Source organism: Ictidomys tridecemlineatus, chromosome 9 (genome assembly GCF_052094955.1).
Source record: "Ictidomys tridecemlineatus isolate mIctTri1 chromosome 9, mIctTri1.hap1, whole genome shotgun sequence".
In the NCBI taxonomy this organism is placed as follows: domain Eukaryota; kingdom Metazoa; phylum Chordata; class Mammalia; order Rodentia; family Sciuridae; genus Ictidomys; species Ictidomys tridecemlineatus.
Window position 1 is genome coordinate 83,012,152 of NC_135485.1, and position 15,573 is coordinate 83,027,724.

Consider the following 15,573-nt stretch of genomic DNA (forward strand, 5'->3'; position numbering starts at 1 on the left):
TAGAAATTTTAAAAGGGCCCAAATATTGGTAGATGATAAAACTAAAAAGACCAAAGGAAGGATTATAAAATAACTCAGGATGTATTTATCTTTAGAGATACATGAAGTGCATTAATAAAGGGATACCTGGTGATTTCTAGTGGTAAATTTCTACTTCTTGGACTGTGTGGGTATATGGATGTTTTCATTATTCTTTAAATGGTACAGATAACTTTTGTATACTCTCTTTGATGAATTATATGTTTCAAAATACAGTAATTTTTAAAAGCAATAATGTTAAAGTTCTACATATGTACACATGTGTATAAATTTTGTATTTTCCATGAAGTAAAACAATAGGAATCTTTAGTAGAAAAATGTCAGTAGCACTTCAGTATATTTGCTTTCTCTCATATGACTGGCTGGTTGAGAGAGAAACTAATATCAAATATAAGTTTACCATGAAAGCCCGATCTTTGTACATATAGCTTCTGTTAAAATATATACTTGGGAAAGTGTCATCACCTGCCTCATTTAATCTATTACTTAAAATATACTTCTCCAGGCTGTCTTACTTAAATCTTATTTGGCAAACAAGAAATTTTTAATTTTTTAAGTATAAAAATCCATTTGAAATCTGTTTTTTTTATTAACCTTTATTTGTTTTTTCTTAGCCTTTCTATGTTAGCTATATCTTCCTTGAGTAGAATCAGAGAAGAAAACTGTACCAATATTCTAAAGCCTATTTTCATGACTGATATTGTGAAGATACTAAAAATGAAAACAAAACAACCTTGTTGTTAGTTTGGTTGTATTATTTATATTAATTCAAGTAAGACTGGGTTTGTTTCCCATGCAGTAAACATATCACTGAGTTTAAGATCTGGAAAGAACCTTCAGAAATTACCTAGTAGTCATCTTCTGTAAGTATGACTCAGATTATCTCAGTCAAATAAGTTACTATCCTAATCTTAAAATGTCTCCTGAGAATATTTTTTAAATGTGTTTGTCTCAGAACACTTTTAATACAATGTCAGCTTACAGTTAGCAGCCAGTAAACAGTAAGCCAACAGTATAGATTTACCTAGGGTACAGTGGAGTCCTAGCAATACCCAACTCTAAAGTCTCTATGCAAAATGCAAGATAAGGGGCTCAGAGCCCTGCCTGTTCAGCTCCTTTGGCTGCAAACCCATCAGCTCCCTGGTTTTCCCCAGTGATCTAGCCCCAAAGCTTGTCTTTCCACATAAATGAGTGCTGACATTTTGTTTTCACTCTGATTTCGGTTAATCCACAAACTTTCTTTCTTGGCTCCTTCCCACTTGATTATTCCAGAAAATCAAGAGCTGATTTGTACTTGTATTTGATATGAATAGACACCTAAAATATTTGTAAGTCCTAAAAATATATCACTTATTAAAATTAGAAATATATTGGGAAATATTTTTCTCCTAATCATGGGCAATAGGTAATTTCATCTAAAAACATATTTATTTCTTAAGGCCCGGACTTTTTCTTTTTTTTTGGTACTAGTGATTAAACCCAGGAGTGATTAACCACTGAGCCATATCTCCAGCATTTTTTTGTTGTTTTTTATTTAGAGATAGGGTCTGTCTCATTGAATTGCTTAGGACCTTGCTAAGTTGCTGTGGCTGGCTTTGAACATGTGATTCTCCTGCCTCAGCCTCCATAGCTGCTGGGATTACAGCTATGATTAACCTCATCTGTCCTGGCTAGGACTGTACTTTTTTAGAATAAAAAATCTTTGATGTCAAAACTTGTTTTGTTTCAGTTTTTATACCTGGCATGCTCCACTGGAATGTTGTTACTGTGACATGACCTGTTTGCAAAGTGAAAAATGTCAGTTGTATTTAACTGAAGAATTGGAGACTCACTAAAACTTGGCCTCACTTGATTTTTTTGTAAATTTATTGTAATTAAATAATTTTAATTTAAAAATTAATATTTACTTACTCTAAGAAAAGGAGACTTCAAATTATATAGGTAAAGCTCCTGACTTTTCCACAAACCAGCACTCTCCCCATCATTGAAAAGGATTGTTCCAGAGTTTATGCTTTTGTGTATACACATATACAAATACATATGAATATACATATATTTACTTTATTTAAAAATATTTTACTTAAATAGTGTGGTTGAATATTTCTTTCTTTTTTTTTAATTTTATAATATTTTTTTTATTGGTTGTTCACAACATTTGTACTCCTCTTCTTCATCATGGCAGTCTAGACCCTGGTGGGCAACTTCAGTAGTATTATTCTCCTGAAACAGATTATTCTCCAAATCAGATACTCTGGCTGCCTCCATAGTGACTTTTATTTTCATGCTGTGAAAGCCTGTGGAGACCAATCTCACTTGCAGATTGACAGGTTCCCCATCAAACAGAAAGAATTGTGAGTTCATTCCTTCTTTAAAACCAGGCGGTTGGTAATCTTGTGGAGTCACTGCAAAATGAAAAGGGCAAAAAGCCATGAAACTTAGTTTCAATAGAAGCCAGAAAAATATTTTAAGTATAGCAACATGTATCTTTCAGATGTTTGTAAAATCCTTCTATTTACATAAAATATTAGTTTAGTACTTAAGAAGAATTTGAATAAAGGTCTACACCTACCTGAATTGTAGTAATGGAGTTTCATAGTAAGTATAACACCGTTAGGAAGGGGTCCAAGGTTCTGCATCAGTATATATAATTTACAAATCAGTAGTACACTGGCTTTCTTGAGTATATGATCAAATAAATATAAACATCTAGACATTTTGGAGACAATTTTTAGAGTATAAATTAAAGGAATAATTATACAATTTCAATGAGTATACAAAGGACTTCTAAATAATACATTCACCTAAAGCATTTGAAATATGACTTTATTTTTTTTTAAATTTGCTTATTACAAATAACCATATGTCATAATAATAATAACACTGGATTTGGAATTAGATATCCTGGCACCTAATATAATCTCTGCTGTTAACTAGCTGAATGTCTTCAGTCAAATCACTTAGATACACTTTTTTGGTTTGTAAGATAAGCTTACAGACATTTCTACAACTTCCTAACCATAAAATCAGCTACTAGCTCTGTATTTACCATCTGGTTATCTCTCAAAGGCATCCCATCCTCACACTTGCAGGGATTACCCCACTGGGAATCTTGACTATTCTTCCTCTTTCCTTCATTTACACATTGCAAACCATTTTGCATACCACAGACAAAATAATAACCCTAATAGAAAAATATGCTCATATCACATTCATGCTTAAAATGCCTCCATTAAATTAATAAACTTTAATGTCAATTTATACTCTTTAATGTCCATTTATACTCTTTAATGTCCATTTATACTCTTCTCTACTCTCACCAGCAACTACTGTCCAATTTCCTCTCAACCATGTGCATTTGCTGTTCATTACACCTGTATTGTGCTTTTCTATTTCTCTTCTAAACCCTAATGCAATGTGTCATCTTTTCAAAGAAGTCTTCTCCTATAATCCCCACAGACTCTGCACAGACTTAGGAGAACTGTTTGTCACTCACTAAGCAGCAAGTGACTGTATCTTTCATCAATATCTTTCATTCAGTGAATATGAATGAACAAGTTGGGCTAAATTACCTTCCAATTCTAAACATTTTTCTCTCTGAAATTTTCTTCTTCAATTAGTCTCATATTTGAGTAGTTTTGGGGGAAGAGCTATGATTATTAGTATAATTGCACAGTGTTGAAAATTAGCTAAGTAATTGAACTATTGAGTTTTCCCCTAACTGATCTTTAGAGGCAGTGTAAATTCATAAAGCAAACCTTTATTAAGCTTTTCTATCAATTTCAAACAACTTAGCTTTGTCTGCCAGAATTTAACCAATTTAAACAAGGTAACCTGAGTGAAGGGCTACAGCCAGGTAGCCCAGGGGATCCTCCAGGATTTATCAATAAAATCATTCAAAACTCTGATGTAAACAAATACTACTTTTTGGCTTCTAGGAAATTCTAATATGTATTATTTTCTTGCCTCCCTAATATCTGCAAGATTTGGCCATTTTTTATTTTACTGCTTACCTCTTGGCATATGTGTCTTTATAACCAAAGAGATGAATCTGGTTACCAGGGATACTTATATTTGAGTTTTAGAGAGTAAAAACAACAGCTTTATGTGAGAAAATATGTGTAAATGTGAATATAATCTGTAAAGTGCTATGCAAACGTTAGCTAGTGATAATTAAAATTTTAACTCTCATTTTTGGAACTTTGTTCTCACATTTGAATATTACCTAAAAGTTTTATAAATGAGAGAATAATTAAGGAAGTGAGTATTAGAGAGAAATCATCAAGCCCCAGAGAGCTAATAATAGAGAAAAGGGAGAATTCTGCCACATTTCATTTAATTCATTCCTGTTGGAGATATCCATCTCCCTTACTTGGAGCACTCTACTACTCGGGGCTTTTCACTATCATTTTCATCTTCCATTTCGATTGTATCAGTAAATCTTTAGCTCTATCTACCTCCGGGTTAATCTGAAGCCAAAAAACTACTGAAAGAAGAATAAATATTTCTCCTCAACAAACATCTTCATCTGCATTGGGCCCTTCTGAACTACTATTTAACCCACTAGTGTGCTATTTAATGCACTAAATGTGTTTAAAACTTGGAGTTTTAGATTTGATAGGACAATAAGGTGTTTTCCAGTCTTTTACATACAGAGAAGCACATAGAAAATGCTATTTGTCCATCATGGTGGGGTAGGCAGATGACAAAAGTTATGCAGGTAGGCAAACAGTCCAGGGTTTTTATCTAACCCTGGCCCCAACTGACTATATAGAATGTGTAAAAGATCAACATCTCAATATAGCAGTTGAGAAACATTGGGTTAGTAGCTAGATAGGGCCTTATGGAGTTCTTCAATCAACATTTTGCAGACAGCCTTGTTAATATAATGGTGATGCTTACCATGTCCTCTACTCTCATCAATTAAATCCATGGATTTCAGAAATTTAATTATTACAGTTCATTTTTATAATAGTGAAGTTTTATGGGAGTTATGGAAAAATAATAAAAAAGTATAAAACTTTTTTTCTGGCTTATAAAAATTTATGTTTATCTCACTTCTATATATTTTATCAGGTTCATTAAATAATTAGATTCTACCTGTCAAAATCCATAGTGGCTCCTTCTTTTGTATATTTGAATTTGAACTGGTATATCTCAGTCACTTTCTAGAAAAACCAAAGGTTATTAAGAAATTAATTTAAAAAAGAAATCCAGAATTTTACCTGATAATAAGGCACATTTTCATTGTATACCTACCATGCTTCCTATAAACAGTATTATATTATTGAGGAGTAATATTTCCAGATATGAAGATACTTTTTCTCCAAAAGTGAGTTAGATGATAAATGCTTCCATTATAATTGAAGTTGGAAAAACTAAGGCACAGTCAAGTATCTCACCCATTAGGTTCTGACAGGGGAATCAGTTGAGAAACTATTCTTCACATAATACCTATTTTAGTGAATGTCTGTTTTGTATCAAGCATTGGAGTCACAGTGATGAACAATATTTTGCTCCCTGTTGTTCTTGAATTTACAGTCTGATCAGGAGATAATCAATAAATAATTTCACATAGTACAATTGCCGTGAACAATATGAAGCAGATGCTGTGATGGAAAGAAGATGAAGGGAGAAAAGTACTGATTTGTCTTGAAAGGGCCAAGGAAAGCAACCCCAAAGAGGTGATATTTGAGTTGAACCTCAAGAGAGGTGAGCCATATGCAGTCCTTGGGTGTGATGATCCAGGAAGTGCAAACAGCAATACAAAGCCTCTAGAAGGGATGTTCCCCTCTTCCAAGATGTGAGAGGAGGCTAAAGGTGAGAGAGCAAGGGGGGGGGGGAATGTAGAAGATGAAGTTGTAGAGAGGGTTGTGATGTTTTGTTGGTCATGGTAAGCGGCGGTTGGATTTTATTTCATATAAACCAGAAGGGTTTTAAGTTGGGGAGTGATTTGCATTTTTAAAGCTCACCCTGCCAATCTTAAGGATGGTATGGAAACTGACATGCTAAGAGGCTACTGCAGAAATTCAGGGAAGACTAGATGAACAAAAATAAGGGATCTATCAAATAATATATTTTGTTTCAATTCTACACTAAAAACTGGATATTACTGCTATCTGCTCTTCTGTTAAGAAAGCTAGAAATACCAAGGGACAGATTTCAGAACACACAGAAGTGCCCCTCATTCATCTGGTTGAATATTTAATCCTTAATAATGTGGGGATGAAAATGTTAGATTGATCAGAAAAAGTCTCAGTGCTTCTATTACTTTTCTCTACTCTGAAGTTTAGTCTTCTGGTTCTGCAGATCTTACTCCTTAATATACACCTTAATCACAGGTGACCATGTACTGGGAAAACTTGCTCATGTTGGTTAAACTCTAAAGTGAGAGATTTATCATGGAGTTAATTTTAATACAAGTATTTTTTCTAACTAGACAACCTACTAAAGAAATGAAAGTTCAGAAGGCTGCTTATGGCAACATTAGGAGAGATGGGTGAGATTAGAAGCATCTACAGCTGCCTAACAGCAACAGGTTCACTCTGAACAGGCTAGATACACACAGTATCTTCTCTTAACCAATGCTGGATGTAATTGCCCTGTCAAACAATGCCTACATCCTGCCTGCCCATGTTTCTGAGTCGACTATAGCTATTTAACGTTGTGAGCTTTTATTTTTTAAATGAAAGAAATCTTTCAGTAGCTGATAATTTTACTTGCATTTTATTATTTGATCACTGAACCAATAGGTTTTACATTTATAATTGTTTTATAGAAGATGCTAATTCTTTTAACTTGAAACTAATTTATCAAAGAAGGTATATTATAACTCACAAATTGTTCTCCCACTTTTCAGGCTGTATTGCCTGACAAAGGTGATATTTAAATTGATCATCAATTGTTTCTATCAATCATGCTGATCACATTCATATAGACCAAAGCAACAGCAACACATGCAGCCTCTTCTCCCTCCACTTTCCAATCCATTGGTAAGACTTTTCAGGACTATCTTCAAAGTGAATTGCAAGACCATCTAATATTCATTCTTTATTCTATAGCCAAAAAGTTTTTGGAAATGCAAATCAGATCATGCAATACCGTTGTGTAAACCCCTCTAACTAATGGCATCCCATTGCCCTGACAACATTTAAATTTATGAATTATTTTGGTCAATAAGACCTTACTCATCTGTCCCCTACCTATTTCTCCTGCACTTTCCCTCCCATTCACTAAGTAATAGGATCATGGCACCTTTTTTTTTTTCATAATCATCCAAGATTCCTTCCCATCTTAGGGCCTTTGTATAGTTATACTCTGGGACATGCTATCTCCGGTTAATGATAATATTTGGCCACTGCCCAAAATGCTGTAGCCATGAAGTAGATTTCAGTAGCCCTCCCTACTCTGAAGTACATATAATTATTCTCAATACTGAAGAAGCTGTTTAAGTGGTAGAGCTGAGATTTAACTCTAGTACCTGTAATGTTAATTAGCATATTATTCTACCTGTTATATGCCATTACCTCTCATAGACCTGCAAATGCTGACTCCTACTAGTCTCAGCTAAAATAGCTAAAATAGTGGTCCAGCAGGAAGGCTTTCTATGAACTGCCAATCTAACACAGCCATTCAATTCTTCCTTTTCCATCTCTACCTCAGCATTGTTTAGTAAACTACATTTAAAATCTTTTTTTCATACACAGTATTATGACTATCTGAAAGTTTTTGCTAAATTTTGCTTACTTATTCATTATTTATCCCCCACATAAGAATGTAAAGCTTCAAGAGGGCAGGGACCTTATTTATTCCATTTACTTTCATGTTTTTGTAGCTTGAATAATGCTAAGCACATAAAATGAACCTAATTCATATATAATATGTATATATTCTCTCTCTCTCTCTCTCTCTCTCTCTCTCTCTCTCTCACACACACACACACACACACACACACACACACACACACACACACACAAACAAACACACACACATTTCACACATTTGGCACTTAATCATTGAGTCACATCCCCAGCCTTTTTTACATTTTTTTAATTTTGAGACAGGGTCTTGCTAAGTTCCTGATGCTGGCTTTGAATTTGTGATCCTTCTGCCTTAACCTCCCAAGCTGCTGGGATCACAGGCATGTGCCACCATGTCCAGTCCCAATTTATGTTTGCTGAGTGAATAAATATTCAGCCCAGAGTTCATGCTCAGTTAGGGTTTCATCTTATAAACATTTTATAAAAAAACAAAATTTCTGAAAGCATAATGTGGTTAGAAACAGGGACCACCTATAGTTCAGTTCCTGAAGGAGACTATTATAATTGGACATTGACTACCTCTAATAAGCACAACAGAATAGATAATAATATCATAATATCTGTATTCTTACAATATTCATATGTACTAATTCTTTATGTCATAAATTAAACCTTTATTTAACATATTTACATACAGCTTACATATCTTATTAATACCCACCATACTTTTTGCAGTCTGTGTCTATGAAAAGCTATCATTCTTTACTATTTCAGCTGCCTTTGTCAATTTCTCTTTCAAAAGACTGAGCAAGCAGAACAAAAATTCATGTGCAGAAATGCCAAAACTTTGTGCAGCACCCCAAACTTTGTTGGCCTTTTTTACTAGGGAAGCACAATTTGTCTTAAGCCAAAGTCTTTCACTGTTGTATCATAACATACTTGTCATAAGAGTCCTGCAAATTTTAATTGATGTGTAAAGTATATTTTTGCTGCTTTAGTTAAATATTAACATTGTTATTGTTTCTGATATTTTGTCTAGGGAAGGATATATTTTTAGGGATATGACTCAAATGTTTGGCACAATATAAGATAAATGCCAAAGACTGTTTAAGTGAGAATGTTGTTTTGTGAGTACATAAAAGAATATGATCACGGAATTAAACAGTAGTATCAGTGACATAATGCTAAACAGCAAGTAAAACAATGTAATCTTGTGGAGGAATGCTTTTAGGCACTATGAATATTGTTATGCTATAGTAGTAGTTATACTATAATTATTGCTGACTCTGTTATTCTTTTGAGATTTTTTAATATCCTCAAGGAACCATCAAATCTTTTAGTAATCAGAAGGGTGCCTTGAACATCTAGTAGTTAGGGATCATCACTATAGGGAATAATTTACAAATATTCAAGATATTTTCTTGGGTCATAAGTGATAGCTTAGAACTTACCATATAATAAGTTTTTGTTTTTTATCCTCATTGTTGTATGTGCTAGCATTGAAACGTATTTAACAGTTTTTTCTTTCCATTCTGTAAGATTTTTCTTTATTTAAGGGTAAGTTAGTCAGCATTTCACTACTCACCAAATTATTGATTTATCACTAGGAGTTTTACATTCATAAGAAAATATGATAAATGCTGTACCAAGAAAATAACCAATTAACAATTTATCAGAAAGTTGTAGTTTAGAAAACTTCTGTTTAAACCTAAGAAAAAAGGACAACAAGAGACAAAGGCAGATAGGGCTGTAGCTCAGTGGCAGAGAACTTTCTTAGCAGTGAGACACTGGGTTTGATACTTAGCATCACAAAAAAATAAAATAAAGGCATTCTGTTCATCTACAACTTCAAAAAAAAAAAACAAAAAAGAAACAAAGATAAAGAAAGATAAAAGTAGTTTGGACATTGAGAAATGGTGATCCATTTGTATTCAAAGTTTGCTTCCCCTTTGCTTACATAATTATTCATAATTTTGCAAAGAGATAATTTTAAGAGTTAAAAACAATTTTGTCTTGAATATGAGAAGTTAGACCAAATACATTGGCTAAGATAAGAAAAACTGAAAGCAAGGAAAAAGTAAAGAAACCTAGGAAGTAGATGAAGAGAACAGAAAAAAAGGAGAGAACAGAGAGCTTCTCCTTCCAACTCACTACTACAGCCACAGAAGCCAAAGGGGCAAAAGTAACTATTACGTGTCTAGGACTATAATATTCACTCTGGAAGATAGAAAACAAGACAATAACCTTGTTCTCAAGAATTCACTGTCTGCTTGGGAAAATTATCTGCATGAGTTAATTGAGAGTGTTAAATTGTGGGGTTCTTCTGGAAAATAAATTTACAGAAGAAGTTAGTTTAGACAATCTAGACAAAGAAGCTTTTATGATAGATTTCAATTTAAGTTGGCCTTGAGAGTAAGTAGCAATCACTAAGGAAAAGAAAGAAACAGAGAAGTAAAGAGGTAAAAATTCTGAAACTCTGTAAAGGTCAAAATGGGAGAATTTAGTTGGCAAAAAAAGTTTAGAATTATGCCATGCCTGATTTATTTTACTAAAAGACCATAAGCAATTTTAAGAATCCGTTAAAATAAATAAAATGTTTTTTTATATATTTATATGTCAAGAGAGTCTTTTAGTGTTAATATGTTATAGAAGAGGCCCAGTTCTACTCAATGCCTTTAAAAAAAAATACCCCTAGGTAATATTTGAAAATCTCATACTAAAGGATTGGTCACATTTATAAGAAAATATGTTGAAAGAGCTTACTCTTACTGTTCAAATAGTAGTGGAGCAACATAGTCTATAGTCTCAACTCAGGTAAACATACTTAAATACAATACACATATACTATCCACCTATACATTTGTCTTCTTACCTCAGGTTTCTTTGGATTTGTGTACAGCTTTTAAAGGAAAAATAAACAGCATATAATTTCTGAAATTTACTAGATTACTCCTCACAGAATACATTTTTTACATAAAGAGGACAATTTGTACTCTATTGAGTACTGTATTGATACATATTTCAAGGTGGAGATAGGATAAGCTCTTGTTTTGTGAATATGGATCCATTACAATACTTTATGAACACTATTAAAAAAATTCCATAAAAGTAATATAAGGTATTTATACCTACTGTTAGTGAGCTACAATAAATTTTAAATAATTGGCATGTTTTAAATGTTTAAACAAATTATATATCTAAGAATCTTAATGGCATATTCTCATTTTTTTAAACTACATATGCCATGTGATAATCAGGAGTATATAAAACTTCAAAAGAGTCTATAAAATTTCAAAAACAAAAAAACTTTGAGCCTGTAAAGTAACTTTAAAACTATAAAAATCCTGATAGCCAACAGATGAAGAAGATAGTATATCCCATATGTTTCCTCATGTCTATAATCTACAAAATATATAATAAATGTTTTAATAAAACTTATGATAATTTTTTTTAATTCCCAAATGTAATATGGATAAAAAAAGGAAGAGGGAGAATACAAAAATCAAGGAAGTAGAGACAGAGGTTTAGTCTTTAAGTGTGTACTTACTCTAAGTACTGCTATATGTAGCTTCAAGAAAAAAAAACTTTGTTAGAATATAATTACATCTATATCAATGTTATTTTCAACAAAAGCTAATTAAAATATTATTTTAGAGAAAGTAGAGGAAAGGAACCAAGGGGAGGTAAAAGGAGATGGAAAGGGGAAATATTGAGGAATGATATTGGCCAAGTTAATATTGTTATGTTATATGTATGTATAACATACCATTATGTACAACTACAATGCACAAATAAAAATATGGAAAAGATAGCATTTCAGTCATATTACAAATATTTAGGTAGAAAAAAATTATTCAAAATTCAGATAAAGGAGTACTAATTATTCATTCATTCAAATAGTACCTATTACATACCCATGACTGCTGGAAAGAAAAGGGATACAAAAAAAAATGGTAACAATCCTACTCTCAAGAAGTTACACTTGAATTTTGGAGGCAATAAATGCATCAAGAAATATGAAATAATTCCTTGTTTCTAAAAATTAAAGACACCTCAAGTATCTTTAAAAAAAAGGATCTCTTTTGAAACTTATCTCCTAGAATAAAAATCTAAGGCTGATGTCTATAAAACTCTTGCCTCTCTCTATATACACACTACTATTAAGAGATTCTTTCTGATTCATAGAATAGAATATATATAGACATAGATAGAAATAATCAAGCTTTTTTTTTAAGCCTAGAATTCAAAAGGGGAAATTTTAGGAGTGCAAATTACTAAAACTTTAGTGACACCCTGTGTTTATTTTGGTTACTGCATATAATTGATTGGCATGTATTAGAATCTTTGTGTTGCTTGAACATGGAAATTAGAGCAATGCTTTGGGAAGGCAGATAGGTATAATACAGGTCTTGCAGGTCATGTGAAGGACTGAGCTTTATTTTAAAAGCCCTGGATATTGTTTAAGTAAAAGAATTACATAATCAGATTCAGGTTTCTGAAAGAATGTAATAGGGACAGGGATTTGCAATGGTTGGGAACTGAGAATGGGAGTAAAGAGATAAATATATAATCTTTTTAATAATAATTATATTAAAAAATTACATAATTACTTGAATAATTCAAGCACAGTACACATACAGCACAAGGAAAACAATGTAAAAAGCACTCAATATTTCATAAGTGTAAATAATCATCTACCAGCACATATTCTAGGAATCTCTAGGTAATCCAACTTGACTTTACTTAAACTACTTTTAAAATCTTTTAAAAATCTACAAGCACAAAAATCACCTGAGAGAAGTTATAAAATATTAACAACTGAAAATAATGTAGATACTATTTATCTAAGAGCTTAAGTCAATTTCTGAAACAATTTGCATCAGTTATACACATAACCATTTAGTATAACAAATGCATCAAACTAGTTAAGATATTTTTGTACATTACGTGTTATTTTAGTACATAGAATGTTAGATTTATTTTACTTAAGAAGTAACTCTCTAGTACACTGTGACCCCCCTGGAGAGGAGGAATCACATCTTCATCTCATTTGTATATCATCTCATTTGTATCCAGTGACTAGGCACAATGTCTGGTACAGATTAAACAGTCAAGGATAAAGAGTGAAGGCATAAATGGTCAACATCTACACTGAGCATATTATGTGCCAGGCATTGTTCTAAATATTTCAGATCAGTGTTCCTCAAAGTATGTTCCTAGAGCAGCAGTGAGAGCATCACCTCAAATTTGTCTAAAATACAAATTCTTACATCAGAAATTTGGGGATGGGGCTTGGCAATCTGTGTTTCAACAAGCCCTCCAGGTGAATCAGATATGAACTAGAGTTTGAGAACTATTGTTTTCAATTATTAACTCACTGAATTCTTAGTTCTTAGATAACCCTAAAAGGTAGGTTCTATTATTATTCCCATTATATATGTAGTACTAAGAGGTAGGTTACTAGACCAAAGTCACACAGGTATTAAGTGATAAAACTGGGATTCACTTAAGACTGTTTGATTCTGAAATTTTAGCTCTTAAGTATATTGTATGGCCCTTTAATGATGAACACCCAGAAGATGTTGCTAAATGAATAGATGAAGGAGAATAAAAGAATGCTCTTTACTATGCCAGTGATGACCTCCTTTTTTAAACCTGTTCAAAAATTCAGGGTCTCAAAAGCTCAAAAGTCTTTCAAAATTTCCCCTTATGTACATATGGAGTACAATATTTCCTTTTCAATTCCTCATACTGCAGCTGATTAGTAGCTCTCCTTTGACATCTATCACTTTTTTTTCTTTCCAATATTGGACTGAACTCAGGGATGCTCTGCAACTGAGCTACATTACAAGCCCTTTTTAATTTGGGGACAGGATCTTAACAAGTTGTTCAGGCTGGCCTTCCAACTTGTGATCTTCCTATCTCAGTCTCCCAAGTAGCTGGGATTACAGGCATGTACCATCACACCCAACTTGGCAGGCATCATTTTCTTTTTTCTTTTCTTTTTTAAAAATTTTTAATTGTAGATGGACACAATATTTTTATTTTTATATTTTTATGTGGTGCTGAGGATTGAGCCCAGTTGGGCCTCACATGTTAGGCAAGCACTCTACCACCAAGCCACAACCCCAGTCCCACCATGCATAATTTTCTGAGTCTTATAATTACTTATACTTGTTATAGGGGTGATAGTCAAAAATATGGAGATATATATATATATATATATATATATATATATATATATATATATATCTCCATATTTTTAAATAAAAATATAAAACTGATATGAAAAAAAATCAATATTTGAAGTCCAATATGACACAAGAATTGACCAATCAGAAGGGATGCTGACAGTCTAGAGCTGGACTTGTAGACACAACTTTTGGACTACAGATGTTAATCCTTAGTTGCTGGATTTGAGAAAAGTCTAGACAGAAAACAAAACAAAACAAAACGGTAGGGCAACAGGAAGGAAGTTGGTGAAGGTTCACCTGGGGCCACTGCTTACAGAAGTACAACCAACATTTTCTCAGCAGGTAGAGCTGGGCCAGTATGTAACCATTAATCATTAGCCCTGCATATAAGTAGTGTTCATCTTCTACTGTGGTCTATGAGCTTTTGCCCTCACCTGTTTTATATTTGTATCCCTAGGTTCCCCAAGGACAGAGTTGAATAAGTCATAAGTAATAATTTCAGTGAAGAGAGGAAATATATGAATGTACTAAATAATAGAATGGAAGGCTCCTCCTACCCATGAAGGCTTAATAACATAAAATTTCTTAAATAAATCAGAATTGAGGAATAAAAAGAAGACATAGATGGGAAGAAGGAGGGAAAGCTGAGGTAGAAATTTAATTTATATGCATCTCGTCTCTTCAACTAAGACCAGTGCCTCCATTTTTCACACTTTCATAGCTCTCTAGGGAAGCATGAAAGATCAGATGCACTTAAGTTTCATCCGTGTTTTTATTATTTCTTATTTTTGTAAAATGGGCTTTTGCAGCACATTCTTTATTGTCCAGAACAATAGTAAAAACTAGTGATTGATATGAAGTTTATAAAGTTTTTATAACCCAGTGTTCCTTGGCACAGTTTCCTGCTCTGGGTATCATTATGACATTGCTATATCATGACTGAAAATAATGGAAACAGTTTCATTAAAATACTATTCACAAAGATATAAGATATATTTAATTATATTTAAATACCACATGACCCTTATGCCATGTTGAACTGCAACCTTAATTCATGCAAGTAACTGAATGGTAAGGGTAACAGTATTACCTTTTTGCTTTGCAGCAACTCAGCAATTATGCAGTTTCCTACTTCATATTCAATAGTGGTATATTTCACATAACATATGAAATTGTGAGAATTTTGGAGGGTTATTAAAACAAATATGAAAATCAAAGAAACAAAAACTTTACTTCTATAGCTAAATTACTAGTATTTGGAGAAATGGTTAAAATTAAATGAAAGTTTTCTAAAAATACTTTAAAAATACATCTTTATAATTATTTTTAGTTTCTGAATTTTCTAAACAAATTTCTCTGGCTGGTATTTTTAGCTTTATTGAAATCTTATAAGTATAAATATTATATTTTTAAATCTTCAAATTTGAATTTAGGCTAAATAAAAGGAACTTATCAAATAATAAATACTTTCATGTTTTTTTTCTTTGAATGTTTGCATTTTATATAAAATACAATGTCTTCTATTCAGTTGCATTTAAAAAAATTCTAGGTAAAACAGTAGTTAATTCAGAGAAAAGGTTACA

The 15,573-nt window shown here is 32.5% G+C and overlaps 2 long non-coding RNA genes across 3 annotated transcripts in view; one reads left to right on the top strand and one right to left on the bottom strand.

Annotated features, from left to right (window-relative positions):
- Nucleotides 1-15,573, top strand: part of LOC144366857 (uncharacterized) — a 35,500-nt gene that overhangs the window by 14,458 nt on the left and 5,469 nt on the right. The window contains exon 2 of the long non-coding RNA XR_013426001.1: nucleotides 5,578-5,856. This is a non-coding gene — a long non-coding RNA (uncharacterized LOC144366857). The remainder of the gene's footprint in view (nucleotides 1-5,577; nucleotides 5,857-15,573) is intronic.
- LOC144366856 (uncharacterized) lies at nucleotides 1,888-15,024 on the bottom strand. Of its 2 annotated transcripts, XR_013426000.1 has the most exons (5): nucleotides 11,344-15,024; nucleotides 10,669-10,695; nucleotides 5,137-5,204; nucleotides 2,609-2,745; nucleotides 1,888-2,441 (listed from the first exon to the last, which is right to left on the bottom strand). It is a non-coding gene; the product is annotated as an uncharacterized LOC144366856 (long non-coding RNA). The 2 variants fall into 2 exon arrangements; XR_013425999.1 differs by having other exon boundaries at nucleotides 5,137-10,695.